Here is a 16,018-nt window from a genome sequence, read left to right as displayed (position 1 = left end):
TACTATATTCCCCGCAAAATGACAAACGCAGTTGCCAATGGTAAGTTGTTCCTAAATAAAGTTCAGTGAATCTCCTTGCGTATTCCTCGAATCAATTAACAAGTTTGTATTTCTCCAGTCTCTCGTCCGCAATTTATGATTGTTTCGTCCAGTTATTCTGAATAGTCCTTCCTCGATTTAATCGGCTGAGACAGCTCCCTCTCTCTGCTAACCTCCGATGAAGTCTTCACCATTTTCTTCAGGAAAGACACGTACACGAAGGATAACACGAATGCCGAAGCAACGCCGATTGCACAAGCCTCAACAGCGAACATGATTTATAAACAGCAGCGAGTGTAATGAATGAATCAGATAAACAGCTTTAGAGTCCACTACAAAATGTCTTGCACCAATTTCTTCACAGCGACTTATGAAGTAACCTGTCTCTTTCTGGCTGGAAATATCTCACTCCAAGTTCTAGAGCTTTCTCTCTTTCTTGACAAGACGCGGTAATGTTGTTATTCTGAAAACAAACTTGTTTTTCAAGCTCAGGGAAAATGACGCAGGCATCGATTGAAAAACCGCTTATGAAATCTTGATGAATTTTAACCGCGCTCTTACACATGCAAGAATTCAAAGAACAAATTTGCAATCTTGAACCATGAATTACGTGTCATTTCTTCAGTATCCACTTCTACTGTTGCGAGACAGGGAATTCGTTTTTCGTCCTAATAATATGCTACATTTGCGGCATGGAAATATATGAGCACGCAGTTGGAAGTTCGTGAAACGCCATTGTCTTAGTTTTGTAATACGTGACTTACCTTGCTGAGCTTAAAAATGGTCGAAAACTAGGAAAGAAGGGAAAGAAAAACACTTTACAAAACAAATAAAAAAGGTAAATGAAAACAACAATCAATAGTAGAAAAAGAATGCGTTTTAGAAATATAACACAAATAGCGGTTATATCTCTAATCAAGCTTTGATGGCCAAAGAACAAGAGTCTATAAAATGCGGTACTTTTTGTTTTCCTTTATATTAGTATTACAAAACACGACAGTTTATTTCAACAAAACGACCAAACACTTTGTTTAAGCGTATTAAGTTTCCGAGCAGCAATGATTTGAAAACCAAAAGCCTATACAGGAAAACAGCCACCACTATCCTGAGACACTCCCATAGTGTCGTGCCATAGAAGAGAATAGAGAGCTTACAAATCGATGACGTTTACGCGACGGCGCCGTTGAGTCACGTCATAGTCCCGCCTCGCCGTCCTATCGAGCGTTTTCACATGACGTCACAGCGGCCATGTTGGTGTTCCAAAACAAAGGAATGGCGGCCATGATGGTGTACCAAACTAATCCTCCGGGAATTGAACATTTTCTAATTCTCACGGCTGGACTGGATCTAGCATGAAATGGAGGCTAATGCGGGAAAATTAATTTGTGTGTGAAAAGATTTGCTTGCATTAGCCTCTATTTCATGCTAGATCCAGCCCAGCCGTGAGAATTAAAAAATGGTCTATTGAACTCTATTTTTATGCAAATACTTTCTTTTGTTTCAGTAATCCAATATGGCTGCTGGTCAATTATTGAGCAGGTCATGCAAAAACCAGGCTTAGAGTCCTAGTTGATGTTTTGCCAAAAGATGGACCGGCCAGTAACTGGCCGTGTTATCTTTTGGCAAAACATCAACTAAACCAGCAGAAATTTCTGTGTGGTATCTTAAAAGGTGATTTAGTTGATGTTTTCCCAAAAGATGGCCCGGCCATCTTTTGGCAAAACATCAACTAGTGCTGGTTTTCGGATGACGTGCCTCAATAGGGAAATGGCAGGAAGCCATCAATGTGTTAGGCCCAATTCTTAAAGTTTCTCAAAGCAGGTATTTATAGCACACCGGATACATTAAAAGTATCATATTTTAAAGGCTTTAAATATCGAGCAGGTTCTTATAGAATTCCAGCATTCTGATTGGTCGATCTGCTGCCATTGTGAGCCTACGGATGCCTCGAAGCATCTCTCTTAGCATTGAAGGACCACTCCCATGATATAGAAGAACCCATCGCAGCTCATTGTTGCTGTCGTAGAAAAATATTAAACTTATTCCTTGTGCTTGGTGGGATGGGAGGGGGGGGGATAGTAGAGATAAGTCATGAGAGAGCAGGGCTTAGGAGTCCTACTTGCTGTTTTGTCAAACGCGATGGCCTGGCCAGTAACTGTCCGTGCCATCTGTTTGGCATAACATCAACTAAATCATCACAAAATTTCATAGGGTATCTAACATACCATTGTCAATTAGCTGATGTTTTGCCACAAGATGGCATGTATAGTTATTGGCCAGGCCATCTTTTGGCCAAACATCAACTAGGACTCTAAGCCCTGCTTTGTTAAGACCTGTCTCAGTAGTGGAGCTCAGGACCCCCCCCCCCCCCCCCCCATTCCCTGCATAGTGTCCCCATCCCCTGGCCCGTTAACACTTTCTATTTTGCCTCACAAGCTCCAGTCCAGCATCTCCGTCCAGTCATACCTCCACCCCTCCGCTGATACCGCCCCACACTCCACGCCTGTTCACTGCCTTTATACCTCCCATAATCAGGTGTTTAACCTCCGTTATAGTTCCTACTGGCTCCCACAGGTGGCGTTAATATTCATATTTACATCCCTAGCGCCCAATGTTACACCAGATAAGAGGACCCAAACACCTGAAATGCCATCCCAGCCTTCTATCTGGTCGGGAGGGGAGGAGTGGGTAAGGTTGAAAGGGGAGGGGATGAGGATTATATTACGAATTTGTGTTTGATATATGTCACATTACCATATCTAGTGGGATTTGTAATGCACATTCACACATTACAGTGCAAAAGCATTTATATCTTGATAGCTCCTGATCCAGGACTGTTGATTTAGAGGCCCAGGGTTCAATCCCTGCTTGGTTGCAGGGGTTACTGCAGATAATCGTTTTGTGTTGTTTTCGTCATCATAATTTTCTTATTTTTATTTTTTAAAGAGATTGTTATCGAAGGTATATATATATATTACTGTTGAACACAGAATTATATGTAATCGCACGTGGTGTGCAACCATGGCGCGCTGACAGATTAGCAAAGTTAAACAACGTCGGGACCCGTCAGTAAATGGATGCCCTTCATTGCAGCACAAAATGAATCTATTCCTTAATGTAAGAAGTGGAATTAATTAAAGGATGAATGATAGACTCACTTAATCCTTTAAGGGTATGTCTTTGTACATGTATCTCATGAGGCCATTTCAATTTAACAACTTAAGAAACTGATTTGTAAAGGATCACTCAGGATCAGATGTGAAAAATACTGGCATGAATTACTTATAAAGAGTACATTTCAGCTGAAGCACATCACTGCGGTTGCTTCTTGAAATGCAATGCTTCTAAACTGACCTCATATCCAATATATGGGTTACCAATTTAGACCATTGTCTTTTAGGCAGATTGTAAGTGACATTTTATATATCAAAGCTTTTGGTTGGTCATTTCATTGGTTGGTTTGTGATGGATTGATTGATCAATTGATTGATTGATTGATAACTCGATTGATTGATTGATTGATTGATCAATTGATCAATTGATTGATTGATTGATTGAAAGAAACTATTCAAAACACAATATATATAACACACAGTGAACTGCAAACACAGAATGCAAGAACATTTCTGCTTAAGGACGTTCGCGCTAATTGTTTCTGCGCATCCTTACTGCGCACGCAAATGCACACGCCACGTCATACACGAGCGCGCGCGCTAAGTAATAAAATGAGAAATGATAGGGCAAAAGGCCATTGCTATAGCTTTGCCTGGATTTAATGCTCTTGGACGTTCGGTGACCCCTATTTTTCTTTCCAGAAACGGATTTTATTTACAATTATCTCCACGTTGTCCAAAAATGAACAAAAAATCAATGTGGGAAGTTAAAAAAATTTCAAGATTTCTGCTCATGGGACATCAAATCCTGCCATCTTGCGGCTGCAAGGCGCGTGAAACTGTGGTCGCTAAATGCGAACTTGATCTTTAAGGAACCTCACCAGTTGACTAAATTCACTTAATAAGTCCACTTAAACAATATTTGGCAGAGAAGATTTCACTTCAAAGATTTAATTGCAATATATTTGAGTTTACAGACACTGGCCTTATTCGCTACCGAAGCCCGATTTTGTCACATTTTGGGTGTTTTTCCGGGCATGTTCTCTCCAAAACGAAGTCGGTGACCCCCCATTTTTTTTACATTTCTGACATAACTAACTCATTATCTTACAGTGGTAAAAGTTTCAGAAAAAAATCAATGTTGAAAAATTTTCGCGCGAACGTCCTTAAGGTGAAAACCTTACTAGATAAATGCATTTTATTATAGGACAAAGTTGCCACCTCCTCAGGTTTAGTACTTTGTGACAAATGTACTGACTGACATACAATAAAACATAAGTAAAAGCGTATATAATTGTTGTCATAGTATACACAATATAATGACAAACTTTGTCACCTTTATGCACAATTAAATAACTCAACATCATACATTATGCTTGATCTTTATTCAGGACTGAAGTACTTGGATTCCTTTAGCCAATCAGATAGTGTTCTCAAGTCTTTACTTGTCGCTTTTGTAGTGTTCACCTTTTCTGTTCATTACAGAACTCCCTCAACTTTTTCATGTAAACATTATCATTACCAACACTTTAAGCACTCACAATAGTTTGGTTGGCTTGTTGCATTGGACACTCACTTTCAGCCCTCACAACACTCTGCTCCACTATTTGTTCCATTGAACACAACCTTCACATTTTTTGTACTCACAACACTGTCTTGACCTTGTTCTTCCATTTCACACACAAATGCAATCAATTCATTACCTCTAAAGGCATATAAATCTTCTTTATTGCTGCAAAATACCATTTTCAACACTCACAATGAATTACAGATGATAAGGCAAATATCAAATAAAAGTTGACCTTGCAGAAAAAATACTCAAATATTGTTGGTTCACAAATTTTATGTTTCAGCATGGCCAACATCCTAGTTTTATCCAACACCAGCACAGCTCACATGGCAGGCCAAGTCCAGATGGATTTACAGACCAAGTATGAGCTGGTTTGTAATAAAAATAAGGCTGTATTATATGTAATATTATATGTAAGGTATGGTGTGGTCATATTCGGACTCGATCTACAGACACTACAACTCATATATACCTGTATCATACCATATCTATATAATATATATATGGTAAATGAATAAATGAATTTATCTCATGGGACAGGGATATTCAAAACAATCATGATGTAAATAGACCCACAAACTGACTATCTATAGCCATTTTCCATGAAATACACATTTATATAGGTTAAAGATTTTGTCAATATACAGTGTTAACATGCTATGTAAAACTTGTTTGAATGAAAAGGTTTATGTGCCACATTGATCCTGTGTTATGTATGTTGATTGATTTCTGTAAACGTCATATTTTATTCTGAAGGTGAGAAAAGGTTAAGTAATACATATTTTCTCATGTTTATTTCATGTTGTGGAGAATTCATGTAAAAATCTAGGGACACAAGTAAAATCTGTTGGGCCATGGAAACAAATTTGACAATTAATTTTAAAGGATTTTGTAGCATATCCACTTACAATTTACAAGGGGCTTATACCTGGATTTTTAATCTTGAAAGGTAACAAACAGGTGTACAATTTTTCAAATACACTCTTATTAGCATATGCAACGGTTGTTTTATTTAAAAGGCACTTTAGTCATGTGGCACACTGATTCTAGGACATGGCTGCTCTTGAATTTTTGTTTCATTATCCTTATCTTTTCAAGGCTGAAGGATATAGGATTAGCATGACACTTTCTGGAGGAGAGAAATATATTTGCTGATATTACCATTGCAATTTCTATCCAAAATTAATTTACTGAATAAGCTGGGTAGGATGGAAAAAAATGAAAAGGTAACTGACGTCTGTCCTATGGCCTTGGAGATAGCTGGGGTCAGACATGAAATTTTGATCTTTCAATTCTTTAATTTCTGATAAATTTGGCATATGGAGGAGAAAGGCAACTAATTTTAGAGTTTGGAATAGTTTTTGACACAAGATGAATAGAATATGAAAATATCTGTACAACTTTACAATATTTAGGTTAAAGTTGAAATTTATTTAAATTTCTCCTCTTTTCAAAGAGGAAATGTAATGGAAGAAACCAGAATGTTTTTCATTTATGTGACTGAGAATTAATGTATAGAAAGATATTTCCAATGTATTTTTTTTAATTTTGTGAAAATTACTAAAATAATCTTTAAAAATTACACCTGTTACTAGGAGGTTGTATTTCATCTTAATTGAAATACTTTTTGTATATTTCAAACTTGGTTCTAAATATCATCCTGAGTTTCTTGCTCTACAATTTCATCAATTCCACTCTATGACCTCAGTTAGAAAAACCACAACTTAAGAGCCTCATTTTGGCAGTTTCCATGGTGGACTGAACTGCACTTTAAATACTTACAGAGAATGGGTCTTTAGGGTTTAAACTCTGTTATATATCACATGGATACTTTCCTGCATAATTCATATTTCAGATATACAATAGCTTTCTTGCCCTTTTTTAATTTTATATGACTGCCCTTTATTTGCTTTAGCCTATAGTACTTCATACATAAAATTGACAGAAAAGTAAGGCACATGAAACAAAAATATTAGAATAATAATTAGGGAATGTTTACTGTGATTTATTCATTGTACAATGCCCCATGACAGGGGATACTACATGTAAGAAAGTAATTGAGACCTGTTTTAATAGCTCCCCTCTCTTCTTGCAAGTACCTCTGATGGCTAAGCTTTAGCAGAATAAACACTTTTTCAGTGCACATGTAATAAAGCCCATAACTTGCTCAGTACCAATAATGTTGATAAACACTCATCATACAGGCTACTACAGGCAGATAAATGGAAGAACAGGACAAATTTATGAACCAGGTACATGTGTGTCATAAAGTCAATTCTTTGCCATACACATTTCTGTGATCCGGTTCTATGACCCCTTTTTCATCAAATATTCCCCATCTTGTAAAATTTAATGACAGGCATAGGGTGTCATCTGCATTCATTTAGATACCATAAGTGGATTCTTTAAGAAAACATACTTCTCTAACATAAAGATATCAATGAGAAGGATGGCTACCCTAAAGCCAGAGACAGACCAAGGAGATTAGTTAACAGATTAAGGTGGAAGAGATAATCTTTTCAGATAATCTCTTTGGCATGTCTTGAACTAACGATTTTATACCCATGGACAAGAAAAATGTTAACAAATCTCTAAAGATTTGTCCTGGCAAACACACCAAGGAGATCTTTACCAGAGGTTATCACTTCTGCATTAATCTCATGACTAATCTGCTTGGGCTATCCAGGCCTTCAGGATGTTATACTACTCCATATCAAAATAATTTGGAATTAAGAAATTTTACTTGTCTGGAAATCCTTTTCTGAAATAATAAATCCCAAACTTTGGGCAAAAACTGCATTGACTGATTGTCAACAGTGGCCCCATTTGAACAAATACTAATGAGCTTGGTTGCCAAGTAGACTTGAATTGCTGTGGTTTCCTACTACTAAGAGCACACACCCCTCTTCTTACCCAAAAGTCAAGATGATCCACCACATGTCACGTGACTATTCAGACAGTTTAGTTTATGGGGACTGTTTAATATGGGTAAATCAGATGGTCAAACCCACTTTTGTTCTATATATTTGCAAAAGATTGACAAACATTTCTGTGTGAGCAGTATACCCTGGTCTGACTTTGCAGGTTCACAAAAAGTTACAGTCCTCAAGTCATCAAAATTGAGAAAATCTGAATTAATAATTGATCATGCTGACAGAAAACATTATGTTGTTAATTGTTATTTTACCAAGATAACAAATAATCATAGAAGCTAGAGCCATGTTCATTTTCAGAAAATTTCCTGTGGTGATGTGCAAGTTTCATTTCATAAATATCTAATCCTGATTGTGAAACAATTAATTAGAACTTGTTTTCATCCAATTCCTTTGGGGCATTGGGTAATTTAAGAAGTAGATGTTAAAAGTAACGGTAATGTTTTATGTTTTCAACTCATTTATGAAATAAAATGATTTGTAATAGATTTGTAATAGATTTTAATGCTTTAAAAAACAAAGGAAATATCTTTTATCTACACTGTCAGGCAAAAAGGAGTTTTAGAGTATATTCTGACAACTCTTTTCTGTCTTTCTTTTTCTCAGAAATTTATCTTATAACAACAATTTCTCCTTGACATTTCTGTTTCACACAAATTTCTATCTCCCTGAAGTCTATCTTGGAATTTCTTCCTGAAATTTCTAGTGGCAGTAGGACACATGTTACAGGGCAAGCATTAAAAATATGAGTAAAAAAGGGGCTATTTTTATAGGACCAACTACATGTACCACTCCCTCAGATTTACAAGGTAACTTTCCCAAAATGAACATTATAAGAAACCTAAAATAAAAACCCATACTGCTGTCTACTTACATTCTGCCATAGTACCATATCATATCAATCCAATATTTAGCAGAAATGATGCATTTGTGCTAGAACTCCAACAATGGAATGTTTCATCATATGTAACATATATCATATATCATAAAATCACACCATTTGAATACATTTGGGCTTCATTTGCAAAACTAAGAGTGCCTACACAGTTCATATTTACACAATTGAAAAAGCATTGAGATCTACAAAATGGTATAGGAATCAACCTTTTAGCTGCAGTATTTTTTGTAAACTTGAAAAATAGGTCACTACTTTGAGGCCAGGTAAAGCTGGTCCCTGACAATGTGAACCAGTGGAATGAAACTCTATCTCTACCTGTATAAATAAGGTATGTATCTGAATGAAATATGGTCATATAATTAAGTAGATATGGCAGGATACAGGTATATATGGACTACTCAGTCTACACATAGAGGATCTCATTCTATGGAGTTCTCTGTGCCCAGATTAACTCATCCATAAAACCTGTATTCTGTCATATATATTATTGCAGGTTTAATATGTACTTTTCATTAGAAAACACTTCATGGGCGAAAATTCCAAAAAGGCTAAAGTGGAGAATATATTATTGCATTTGGGCGTCATTTCTGGTGAAATTTCAAAAGTATTTTGGTAAAATTTTCAGTTTCTTTGCAGAAAATAGGACTTATTTTGTACTGGTAATGTGAGAAGTGATAATATTAAAAGTGAATAATGCCACTGAAATATCAGTTTCTTTTTTTAAAAAGTTCTGATTACTTCTCTAAAAGAAGCTCTGGGATGCCCCCCCCCAGGCAATGAAGAAAACTCCTGTCTGCAAACTTTATTTTAAAATGATGGTTTAATAATTGCAGCACTTTGAGTCTTGGGACTGCTCTGAGTCTGTTCTCAAGGACTGAGGCTATAACATGATTTCTGTCTCCCTGAAGAGATGTGTTTCTGTTACTGCTTATAAATTATTCATTTGATTAATCTACATGTCTAATCCTCCTGGTTGTATAAATTGCACTTTCTTAAGGTCTTTAATTGGAATGTTTCTCACCAGATAAATCTACCAAGAACCAGATAAATAATTAAGTGTTAACCTTCCTTGACATTTATATTTATGTAAAGTGGAATATTTATTTTGTATATGGAATAAAACAACACAGCATTTATGAACAAGCAACAATGACTTTATTCAATAGTTTCTAATATATTGTTCACCAAGGGAGTTCTTTTATATTATGTGACATTTCATCTCTTAGAATTACAGTAGATATACAATGAAATTTCAAATCCTTCAAAATCAAAAATTATATTCAGAGAGCTACATCATCTTTTAAACAGTATTTTTAATGCTGGACACACTAAATATTTTAATTAGTTATTACACTCTAAGGACATTTGCCTCATCTGGGTTTTAAGGAAGCATAGTATAAAAAAGCAGATTTCTGATGAAAACCCAGTTGATGACATGCAGTTACTTTCAAGGATAGGATGACACTAATCTTGACATAAAGACAAATAAATCTGAGCAAATATATTTTCCATGCTTATCTGGCACTAATGATTAACCAGCTGCTAAATGTTAAATGAACAACTGTTTAACTTTTGATAAGTGTGTTGAAGAAAATCAATGAATGATAAAGTACTTATACACTATTAAATATTTATTCTACCCACACATATGCATATTTTTTCCTAGTAATAAAATTTGGGAATAAAGTCCACCTGCACTAAACAACAATTTATTTTAATAACATAAATTGCTTTTTTATCAGAGGTGACCCCTGTTGTTATGAATAACTACTGATCATTTGTGTTCAAAGTAATGTAATTTCAAATTCATTAAAAAAATAATTATCTTGTGAAACAACAGTTACTAAATCCCCCAATATTCATTTTAAAATCTATGTTTTTATAATACTCACGGTTCACAAAATTATAGGAAGAAATTTTTGCTAGATAATGCCCTGAAAGATGGAATTTTGTTTATTGAAACTTGAATAATTTCAATGATCAAAAGTGTGTCAAAAAGCTATCTATTTTGGCAGTATCTGATATGTTTTGTTGAGTAGTTCTGCAATTTTCATTGTCATCATGTCTGTTTCTTCTTTCATTTCAGGAATTGTATATTTACATATTCTGCTGTTTCTTTGTTATAATAATTTCAGAATAAAAATGTAAGTAAAAAAAACACAAATCAACAATTTCAGACAGACTAAAATATTAACTTTTATTTGTCTTTTCCAGTATTATCTCTTTCAAGTTATCTTTCAACCTCCTTGGTGTAGTAACAGGAAGAATTTCATACAATATAGATAAAATGTGATACAGGTATATATGGATGAGTTGGCCTGCACATAGAGGGAATTTCGTCCATACAACAAAATCCTCTACATGTAAGTACAGAATGATGGGTCCATATACCTGGTACATGCTTCATTTCTGTTAAATAATGGCCCAACATCACCAAATGTTTGTCAGAACATAAGTATAGCAATCAGTGCTTGTATCAGTTCATGCTTGTAGTTTGTTTGGTGTAATTGTAACCCCCTGCCAGGGGTTACTATGTTTCACCAAGTGAAAAGTTGACATTTTCAAGTGCTGATGTGCACAATAACTTTAAAAATTTTGAATGAAAGCCAAGACATGTTCCAGACCAAATGGAGCTTTTGGCATAGGCAAGGTCAAGTTCAAATCTGGACCTCATTGTAGCAATAACTTAGGAGAAACTAGCTAAAACTTCCTGAAAGCTGTGGTAGCTGGTAGACATTTGTCATGTCAGTTCATCCCACTTTGGCAAGCTGGCATGTAGAAATTTAGTGGGCCATTCTTGAGTCCTGTAGAATAACCTGAGCACATTTGAAGTATTTTGAAGACAGCTACCAGTTAATGTAGCTGAAAGTAGCTGAACCAGCTATCTATGTTAGACAGCAGCTTGGCAGGAGTATCTTATAGAAACCAGCTGACTTTACTCTAAGACAAACCCCAAATGCAAATAATTTACAGATCAGGATTCATCTGCAAATGTTCCTAATAATTATAGCTTTCTGCAACACTAAAATACCATGGAATTACCTCAAATTACCTGGACCTACACACCTTCCACACAGTGTGTCCAGACTACAAAATGATACATTCTGGATGTCTACACCACAACATTTGCATGAATAGATCGTTATGAACAAACATTAATAGCTTAAATTATGTATAGAAGTCCATTTTTGAGATATACATTTCCCACCATTATGAAACAACTCTGAAAAATGAAGTGGGAACATTTATGATGTTATTCACTGTTTATGAAGGAAATTAATACCTGTTACACTGAAAGTAGGGGTTTACATTTGGGCTCTGCCCACAAATTCCTCTTGTTTAATCAGTTATTCACAAATTTGCTTGGAAAGGGTAGTCAGTGGTAGTTTGGTCATACACTAAATTGGCAATTATATTATATTCTGTCAAAATAACCAGGTCATTGTTGTTTTGGACCAATCAGATAGCTCAAATACAGATCATGTGCAGGTCATGGTACAGCAACAATGACCTGGCAAAGCCAACAATGATGTGCTCATCTGTTCACTTTAAAACTTTGCAAAGCTCTACAGGTCAAAGTTTTAATATGATTTAATTGAAACACACAGGGCACGTAGATCCAATAGATCTAAATAAGTCCTATAAATTTCTTCAAAATTAGACTAAAATTCACTAAGATTTTCACGCTGCATTCTTGCTAACGGTTTTGACATCATAAAGAAAGCATGTGGAGGTGTGTCAAAATAAAGCATAATGTACAAAATCTTTTAGGCCTGAAATGTTGGAAGAATATTGTATTATGTCTTTATTATGATAGAATAGAGATTGATACCTCCAGAATAAGGGCCTGTTGACAAGAAGGGGGGTTACCCTAGCAAGGGGGTTAACCCTAGCTGGAGGGCGAAACATCACAAGCAGAAATTCACAGGTACATGAAGGGTAACCCTACAACTCAGGACAATTAGGACAATTTAATGTGCGATCACACTTGAAGGGTCTGGAAACAATTGGAAAGTTATCCTCGGTAGGCAGGTTAACCCTACCTGGAGTTTTTACAAGGGAAAAGGTTAGCCCGCCTGCCAAGGTAACCTTAGCACGCAGATAGGGTAAACTGCCTACTCGGGTAACCCTAGCTGCCTTGTAAACACAACACAGAATAAAAAAGGAAATGTGCACGTTCTAGGGTAACCCTCTTTCCTTGTAAACAGGCCCTAAGAATTCCAGTTTTGGCCCCAAGCAGGGATTGTTGCATAGCATTCTTGGGTAAGATACTGTACTCTCACAGTGCCCCTTTTCTTCTCCCAGATGTAAAAATACTTAGCAGTTGGGGGAAGGTAACCCTGTAATGGAGTATGAGTTGATATGAAGTTGGCAATGGCTTCTATAATTTTATACAGTACATGGAAACCCCATGTTACAATAGTCATGCACCTGTCAAAATCCCCCCTTTGTTTAAGAGCTAAGCATGAATAATTCCTGCAGGTAGAAAATACTGAATTAGGAAATGTGGCAATGTATATTCTCCCATTTTCTCACCCAGAGTGAGACAGTTACCTATTACCATCAGGAAATATATATAAAAAATATGATTGATGGTAGGAAAAAAGAAAATGACTGTTGCTACAATAACTTCTTTATTTCTTTTTATGAGATATTACTGAATCAGCACAAACCTACAGCTCTGGATCAAGACGACACAAAATAAGGTTGAAAGGTATTCTGGAGAAAGGCTAAATTCTTGCTAGTCACTTTTATACGGAGCAGTATAAATATGGTTATCTACGGTCAGTTGAACGGAACTGAAGCTAAAATTTAGACACTTTACTTACCCAGAGTAAAAGAGGGACACAAATGCGCCATTTCTCCAGCATAAACCTATTAATCTGTACTACTGACTTCTGGTACCTTCCACCATCTTATTCGACCAACTGTTCATGTTTGAACTTTGTAACTCAACGAACCTACTAAAGCCATAAATATTAATCTACCGGACGACTTTGACATTCATTTCGTATACATCTTCGTCAATTTCATGATCAACTAACGTGCATACATGTTTTAGGCTGTTCTATATCCCGTGAAAAAACTTCCCGCCGCAAACATGGCCGACAGTCCAGTATTTGATCACGTGACTTTGTTTTGTCCCGTGACTGAAGTACACGCCATAACAACGAGCACGCGAGCGTGATGAGCCGAGAAGTGTTTTATACAACACATTGCAGAGAAATAAAATACTTGTAGACAAAATCAAGATATTTGGAGGAAGTGTGAGCGACCGCTTCAATGAAAACACCACTCACGAGCTTTTCCCTCGATCGTGGAGTAGATTATCATGCAATGATGCGTGCAATCTTTGAAGTGCACACCCTCAGAAACAGTCCACCTAGTTTCTATCGACTGGCTACCTGCTTGCATTGCGCAAAGAAAAATCGTCCCGGCGACACAATTCGAGTTAAAGTAAAAGAAATTTTTCGTTCTAGCAGATAAAATAGGCGCACTTGCGGGAGAGCTTGAATTTTCGCTATACGGGCGGAAAGAAGGGAAACCCGCTCCTCTCTTCAAAGCATGGAAACTAGTTAGGGGCGCGAAGTTTAAGGAAGACCTTAGATAACAATGACCTGGACCAGGTTGAGTCCGCGATTCTCGAAGTGTCATGCGGATTTTCCCATAAAAATGCCCTTGAAGCTCATCAAAATGGCGGCGAAAGAGTAGAGTGCTCCACTTGTAGGATACATAGTGTATTTAGTCTGGAAAATCTTCAGAAGAGCGTTTCGAATGATTTCACGGGTAAATCGGCAGGAAGAATGCTTTTTAAATAAAATCTCTGACCTTTACTGTGTGAACACTAGTTTTCTCTCGTGTTTCCGCTACAGTCATTGTTATTTAAATGATGCCTTGATCATTTCTTAAATAACAAGGACCGGAGCTAGGTCATGTCTCGATGATAGGGGAGGGGAGAGGTGGGAATAATAGGGCTTTTTACAGCGATCTTTGCTGTTTCCGGACGCTGTAAACAAAGATACATGCCAAGTTCTAAGGTAATGGCGGTAAACACGCCGTCTTGGATCGGAGTCAACTGTTCTCTGAGAGCTTTTCTGATTATTCGGGATATGTTACTGACGAACTTGGTAGATGCTTTCAAACTTATAAAGGGTTATGAAGTCAATGCAACGAGTTCATTTACCGTTACATACCAGACTAGAGGTTTTGAAAAGTCTCCAATAGGTAAGATCTCTTTTTTTGTGTTTAATCAATGCAAGTTTATTATAGGTCTTAATTATTTTTTCCAAAAATGTTATTGTTATTGACCGTTTTTGGCAATTATGGTGACTAGGGATTGGGATGGGGCCATGGAATTTGTAACAAAGGAAATTATTGTAAATTCTTATCCACTTTCTACGATGGACTTACCCGTGAAATCATTCGAAACGCTCTTCTGAACATTTTCCAGACTAAATACACTATGTATCCTACAAGTGGAGCACTCTACTCTTTCGCCGCCATTTTGATGAGCTTCATTGGCATTTTTATGGGAAAATCCGCATGACACTTCGAGAATCGCGGACTCAACCTGGTCCAGGTCATTGTTATCTAAGGTCTTCCGAAGTTTAATGGGAGAATGAAAATGGCGGAGATCAGTGCAGTGTGCTTGTTATTCGTTGTCACTGTTGACTCAATAATTTCTGGATAGTTGTAAGGTAAAACAATATAATAATGAATGCTTTTAAACCTTTGATACTGCCACCAGCCCAAACACAAAATTTATTTTATTTTTCTAGGTTAAACGCTACGGGGTTGAACCAGTTAAAAGCTTGGAAGTAGGTCCTGGTGATCCGATCAACAGAAGTAAAAGGTCTTCTGAAGAAATTCGGTTCTCTATAAGTGGGACGTCGAAGTTTTCTGGAGCCCTGAAAGTAGTTGGAAAGACTGGAAAGGAAGTCTTCTTGCGAAGGACCTTAGCACGTGGTTCGCAAAATGGTATTGGGGTGTTTTCTTTGACCGAGGCAGGAGAACAGCAAATTGGTTGGGTTCCTGAAAAGGACCAAGCAATTATGGATGCTATTGGAAAGGCATGCGATTTGCCAAACTTCCATGCCAAAATCGACAGTACAAGTACCAAAAATATGGGAGACAATTTTACCAAGATAACAATTTTTATAATTTGTGAAGGCTCCTTCTTGGTGTAGAAGATGTCGACACAGGACAGGTGACAATATAACACCTCCTTACTAGCCTATTTCCGCGTGTATGGGTTTCCTGTGGCTTTCCCCTGTCTCTTGTTCTCTATTGTTTTACCCCAACCGTGCCTTCTACACCAAGATATTTTGTGGAAAATTAATTAAAAGCTTTCTGTAATTCATGTCTATTTTCGTAAATTTAAAATTTATGTCCCTATTTATATATTTTGTATAGTTCTGTTTGATGTTGGTTTTTATTTTGACTAAATTACTATAGCCATATACCA

The 16,018-nt window shown here is 36.6% G+C and overlaps 1 long non-coding RNA gene across 1 annotated transcript in view; it reads right to left on the bottom strand.

Moving 5' to 3' along the window:
- Window positions 1-13,653, bottom strand: part of LOC138024930 (uncharacterized) — a 15,165-nt gene extending 1,512 nt beyond the window's left edge. The window contains exons 1-2 of the long non-coding RNA XR_011127100.1: window positions 13,383-13,653; window positions 804-830 (exon numbers count right to left, since the gene is read on the bottom strand). This is a non-coding gene — a long non-coding RNA (uncharacterized lncRNA). The remainder of the gene's footprint in view (window positions 1-803; window positions 831-13,382) is intronic.
- Window positions 13,654-16,018: the final 2,365 nt, after the last annotated feature.

The sequence above is a fragment of the Montipora capricornis genome, chromosome 11 (assembly GCF_036669925.1).
Source record: "Montipora capricornis isolate CH-2021 chromosome 11, ASM3666992v2, whole genome shotgun sequence".
Lineage (NCBI taxonomy): Eukaryota > Metazoa > Cnidaria > Anthozoa > Scleractinia > Acroporidae > Montipora > Montipora capricornis.
The sequence above is the reverse complement of the archived record's forward strand: the minus strand, read 5'-3'. Positions and strand labels throughout refer to the sequence as shown.